The following is a 6459-nucleotide window of genomic DNA, read 5'->3' on the forward strand; positions in this document are numbered from 1 at the left end:
GACAACGGCGCCGCGTGGGGTTCCCACGCTTCTTGGGCCACTTGCTTCCTTGCGCAGAATGAAGTCAGTAAATAAGATAAATGTGCGAGTAAATGAGGGCGTGGACGGGTCGTTCAACCGGGATGTGATCTCCCTTTCCTCAATGATGTTTTTCTCTCTCCCTTCCTCTCTGAAATCAATAAAAAATATTTTTTAAAGCCGTTTTCAATTTCTTTTTTAAATATCCTTTCTTTTTTTTATAATATATTTTATTGATTTTGTACAGAGAGGAAGAGAGAGGGATAGAGAGTTAGAAACATCGATGAGAGAGAAACATCGATCAGCTGCCTCCTGCACACCCCCTACTGGGGATGTGCCCTCAACCAAGGTACATGCCCTTGGCCGGAATCGAACCTGGAACCCTTGAGTCCGCAGACCGACGCTCTATCCACTGAGCCAAACCGGTTTCGGCAAAGCCGTTTTCAATTTTGATGAAGAATTTTTTGTGGATACCCAATTGTCTTTGAAATATTTTATTTTTATTTTTATTTTAAGGAATATGAACATTTTCAATTTTTAAAAAATTGATTTTGGAGAAGAGAGAGAAATTTCGATATGAGAGAGAAACATCAATCTGTTGCCTTCCGCATGCGCCCCAACCAGGGATTGATCTCCCAACCTGGGTATGTGTCTCCATTGGGAATCAAACCAGCAACTTTTCGAGTGACACTCATCCAACTGAATCACACCAGCCCGGGCTGAACCATTTATCGAAAAGATGATTCTTTCCCCCACTGAACTGTCTTGGCACGCTTGTTGAAAATTAATGACCAGATAGATGAGGCATTATTTCCGGACTCTCCATTCTATCCCATTGATCTATCTATATACTTTTTTAAATTTTAAAATTGACTTTTTAGAGGAAGCGAGAGAAACATCGATTTGTTGTTCCACCTATCCGTGCACTCATTGCTGATTCCTGTATGTGCCCTGACCGGGATTAAGCCCGAAACCTTGGCAGATCCGGGTGACACTCGGACCAACGGAGCCCCCTGGCCAGGGCTGACCTATATCTCCATCCTTACCCAACACCACACTGTCTGCATCACTGGGGCTTTGTGGTTTCAGGTTTGAACTCAGAAGTGTGAGTCCTTCAACTCTCTTCAAGACTGTTTTGGTTACTAGGTTTCTTTCAACAATAGTTTGCAGTTTTCAAAATATAAGTTTTGCATTTATTTTGCTAAAACCCTTTTAAAAAATATTTTTATTGATTTCAGAGAGGAAGGGAGAAGGGGGGAGAGAGAGATAGAAACATCAATGATGAGAGAGAATCACTGATCTGTTGCCTCCGGCATGTCCCCTGCTGGGAATCAAGCACAAACCCGGACATGTGCCCTCCACCTGAATGGAACCCGGAACCCTTCAGTCTGCACGCCAAAGCTCTATCCACGCAGCCAAACTGGCTAGGGCTATTTTGCTAAATTTATGTGTAAGTATTTTATTCTTTTTGACACTATGCTAAGTGGATTTTTTTTAATTTTAGAGGCTGTTTATTAAGCTGGGCACAGTGAAACCAGGAAGGGTTGGGGAAGTGAGCCTAGGCTGGGCTGCTTTGGCTAAGAAGTCAGAGAAAAGGGGCCTTGGGCACAGGTTCAGGGGGTGGAATCGTTTTCTTAGTTTGGTTTTTAGATTGTTCATTGCAATTATTATGAATTGATTTTGTGCCCTGTAACCTTGCTGCTTATTTGGTTCTAGTAATCTCTGGGAGGATTTCTTAGCATTTTCTGTATACAGACCATGTCATTACAAATAGATATTTACTTCTTTCTTTCCAATCTGGATGCTTTTCCTTTCACCCAAATTGTCCTGGCTAGAACCTCTTACACAATCTGTAATAATAAAAGCATAATATGCTAATTAGACCGGACGTCCTTCCAGATGACCTTCCGGACAAATCCAGGGATGCAAGGGAAGCCCAGTCCCAGGTGCGAGAGGGAAGTCAGTGCAGGCAGCGGGGGAAGGAAGGCCTACTCTTGCACGAATTTCGAATTTCCTGCATCGGGCCTCTAGTGTTAAATAGAAGTGATAAAAGCGGACATCTTTGTCTCTGATCTTAGGAGGGAAACTTTTCCATCTTTAACCCAGGGATTCATTCCATGGTGACCAAAGAACACACTATAAGTTCAGTTCTTTTACATTTGTTGAGATTTGTTGTATGGCCCAGGACATGATCTATCTTTATGTATGTTCCATGGGCATTTGAAAAGAATGTGTAGCCCTGACTGGTTTGGCTCAGTGGATAGAGGGTCGGCCTGCAGACTGAAGGGTCCCAGGTTCGATTCTGGTCAAGGGCATGTATCTTGGTTGCGGGCACATCCCCAGTAGGGGGTGTGCAGGAGGTAGCTGATCAATGTTTCTCTCTCATTGATGTTTCTAACTCTCTATCCCTCTCCCTTCCCCTCTGTAAAAAATCAATAAAATATATTTTTAAAAATAAAAATATACTGAAAAAAAATTTTAAAGCTATTTTCATCTACCATTTATTTTATGCCAGACATCGAGCCAGGCCCCCTCCTGGCATTTTCTCATTGATTCAATGATTCAATACAAGATTCCAGATGCATTCGGACACAGCAAGTTTACTCAGTAGCCATGTTTCTCTCACTTCATCTTCACACACCTAACAATTCCTGAGGAGGAAGGAATGCTATGCCCCACCATAAAGGAGGACCCGGTGCTGGGTCCAGAGTGGCCCGGCGAGGCCCAGCCAGGCTCGGGTCTGACGCTGCCACTTCTCATTGCACACCTGATTCCAGAACATTCTTGGGAAGGATTTGGTGGCTGGTCAGTAAATATATGCACTGAATGTCAGTCCAGGTGAGACACGCAGCACCGCGCAGCCTCCCTGTGGGCTGGAGAACACTGACCCCTCCTGTGGGCCCTGGAGGAGATGGGGGGAGGCACGGGGCGCAGAGATGCCAGAAAACCAAATGCGGGCGCCACCGCAGCTGCTGGGGGCTCCTGCCTCCAACACCCCCTTGCTGAGAGCCAGCTCTGCGCAGGCGCAGTCAGAGAGGTGGACACTGAGGCAGAGAGAGGACACGTGGCCGGGACTCAGGCTAAGGGGGCAGTCAGCGGTGCTGACAGACGAATGGCAAACAGCCTCAGACAAACAGAACACCTGCCCACTGGGGTGGGTGGAGAGCAAACCGGGTGCCGGGTCAGGGACTCGGGTGCACCTCCAGATGGTCAGGAAGCGGCTTCGTATACTTTCCAGGAAATGCTTTATACTCCGACCCTACGGACAAGGAAGCGCCTGGGACTGCAGGGCGGACAGAGGAGAGACGTCCTTTAGAACTGTTGACCCTGAAGTGGTCCTGACCCAGAAACGTTCGGAAACCTCCACCGAAGTGTCTGTGCATTTCTCTCCATTTTCTCACCCAACGGGAAGGGGCGGGGGGGGGGTGTCCTGTCCCTTTCTCTTTCATTCAAACCAGTAGCAGCCTCAGGGCAGAGGGCAGCGCGCCCTGGAAGATGCTCTGGCGGCGCGGGCCGGGCTCCGGGCTGCAGCCAGGCGAGGCGCCGACAGGGGGCGCTCCCGTCTCCCCGGGGCCGCCTGCGCCCCAGGTCCCGCGGCCCGGTTGGGGCGGCGCTGCCCGCTGGCCATCCCGTGCGCCCCTCGCCGCGTCCGTCCCTTTTGCCCGCATTCACTTTACTCTCCGCAGCGCCGCTCCACCCTCGAGCTCGGGGTCTGCGGAGGGCGGGCCTCCCTCCCACGCCCCAAAGCCTCCCACAGACCCGCCCGCCGCGCTCCCGCGGGGAAGCTCTTCCGCTAAAACAAGTCGCACGTGCCTCGCCCAGGATGGAGACGCCCCCCCGCAGGGGTTCAGAAGGAGGGACCGGGGTTGGGGCGCAGTGAGGACGCCACTCACACACATTGGGGCGCAGTGAGGACTCCTACAAAACACACACACACACACACACACACACACACACACACACACACACGAGGCCGCCTACAAACACACGTGAGGCCGAAACCAGTTTGGCTCAGTGGATAGAGCGTCCGCCTGGGACTGGGACTGAAGGGCCCCAGGTTCAATTCCGATCAAGGGCATGTACCTCGGTTGTGGACACATCCCAGTAGGGGGTGTGCAGGAGGCGGCTGATTGATGTTTCTCTCTCATTGATGTTTCTAACTCTCTATCCCTCTCCCTTCCTCTCTGTAAAAAATCAATAAAAACATATTTAAAAAAAAAAAAAAAAAAGAATGGCAGGCTTGAACAGGAAGAGAGATTGGTCTTGGCGAGGGAATCCGCCATTGTTGTGTGGCTCCAGAATAAAACCTCTTTCCTTTTGCACCAGCACTGCCTCAGGAGTCCGGCTTTGGTTGCATTCCTCGGTCAGTTAATAACTATTCTCCTTTTTTTAATTATTAGGTCCATGCCTTTTTAATCTTCTTGTTAAGTTTCTATCTTCCAGGTTACAACAGTTTCATGTAAAGACGATGACATTCCAAATATTCCAGCCCATACCTCAACATCCGGGGGATATAGAGCTCAGGCCCTTAGATCAGGCAGGAAGAGCTTTTTTATTCCAGTTTAGGCAGGGTCTACACCTAATCTCAGCCTGAAGCAACTACAGACCACAACCCTTCATCTTCCCATGTGATTATGGGATGGAAATCTCTCCCGGAGGGTTTATGAGGCACGAAAGCTAAAATGGGGAACAAAAGCCTCAAGCTCTACCCCTCCCCCTTTTCCATCTTGACTGGAAAATCACCGATGTACCTTCACTGAGCACCTGTTTCCCCACTTCCCCCTCCCGCTGTTCTGTAACTGAGAGGACAAAAAAACTGCTACCTGGAGAGGAAGCACAAGAACAGGCCACAGCGGCAGTGACCCTGAGGACCACCCTGTCCCCACACTTCCCACATTTAATAACAATCCCCCATGTGGACGGCACGGGCACAGCTCATTCTCCAAGCTCGCGTGTCCTCACTTCTTTTTTAATATATTTTTATTGATTTCACAGAGGGAGAGAGAGAGAAACATCAATGATGAGAGAATCATTGATCAGCTGCCTCCTGCACGCCCCCTACTGGGAATCAAGCCCACAACCCGGGCATGTGCCCTTGACCAGAATCGAACCCAAGGCCTTTCATTCCGCAGGCTCTATCCACTGAGTTAAACCAGTGGGTTGCTCTCACTTCTTTCTTTTTCTTTTTTTTTTTTTTTTTTGTTACATTTTTTATTCACTGATAAACTAAAAATCCATTTCTAAATGTTTCTCTTGGTATACTTCCTATGTTTTATTAGTAAGCAAAGGCCTATATAAGGTGCCTTCACCTAGTCCTCAGATTCATTTCTGGAACTAATGTTCACCACTATGCATGAACCCCTCAAAGAAATGGTCTTGCCAAGTGTCCCCAGACCATCCCCTCAAAATAAAGTCCAAACTCCGTAGCCCCACACGGAGCCCCTTCCCTACATTCTGGCTCCCCTGGCACAACCTCCCAGCCCCCTGTCCTGTGTTCGGGATCTGGCCCTGCCCCACCCCAGGGAGAATTCATGCACAGCTCTCTCCCCCGCCCTCAGCTGCTGGATTCTGGTTTGCCAGTTAGGGGCTCTGCTGGACTGGGACCCTGAGGGACCACATGGATTCACTCCCAGGCCTTCCAGTTAGCAAACCGGTGAATGAACAGGAAGTACTTTTCCTTATTTGTCCTTGACTTGCCACTGTCAGAGACGCAAAGGATGCACTTTAGTGCCTTTATTACAGCATTTAGTACCCCAAACATCTCCCTCATGACATGGGGTTCTAGATCAGCGGTTCCCAGCGTGGGGCACAAGCACCACTGGGGGACAATTTGCTTTTTAAGGGGGGCAACTCGAGAATGAGTTATTAACAGTGAATTATTTTGTGCATTTCTTATGGTTCTAGGAGCCACATATACAGAATATAAATATACATTGTGACACATTTATGGATTTCAGTTCTCTATTACAGCAGTCGCCAACAGGTGGTCCGTGAAGTCGGAAAGGTTGGCGACTGCTGCTCTATTATGTTTTGAAACTTTATTTGCTATTTTTTCATATCATTTCATATTATTATTTTTAAATATATTTTTATTGATTTTAGAGAGGCAGGGAGAGGAAGAGAGATAGAAATATCAATGATGAGAGAGAATCATTGATCGGCTGCCTCTGCACGCCCCCCACTGGGGATCAAGCCCACAACCAGGCATGTGCCCTTGACTGGAATCCAACCTGGGACCCTTCAGTCCGCAGGCTGACGCTCTATCCACTGAGCCACACCGGCCAGGGGCATATTATTATTTTTAACAATTTCTTAGTGATTTCTTCCTCAGTATGTCACCTGTCCTTTCGTTCTTTTATTTTTCTCTTTCATGGATGCCATGTTCTATGGAAGCCTGTTTAGACCAAGTTAAGGGCCCTTCAGGCTTCCTCCACGTGCATA

This window comes from Eptesicus fuscus, chromosome 7, assembly GCF_027574615.1.
Source record: "Eptesicus fuscus isolate TK198812 chromosome 7, DD_ASM_mEF_20220401, whole genome shotgun sequence".
NCBI classification, from domain to species: Eukaryota; Metazoa; Chordata; class Mammalia; order Chiroptera; family Vespertilionidae; genus Eptesicus; species Eptesicus fuscus.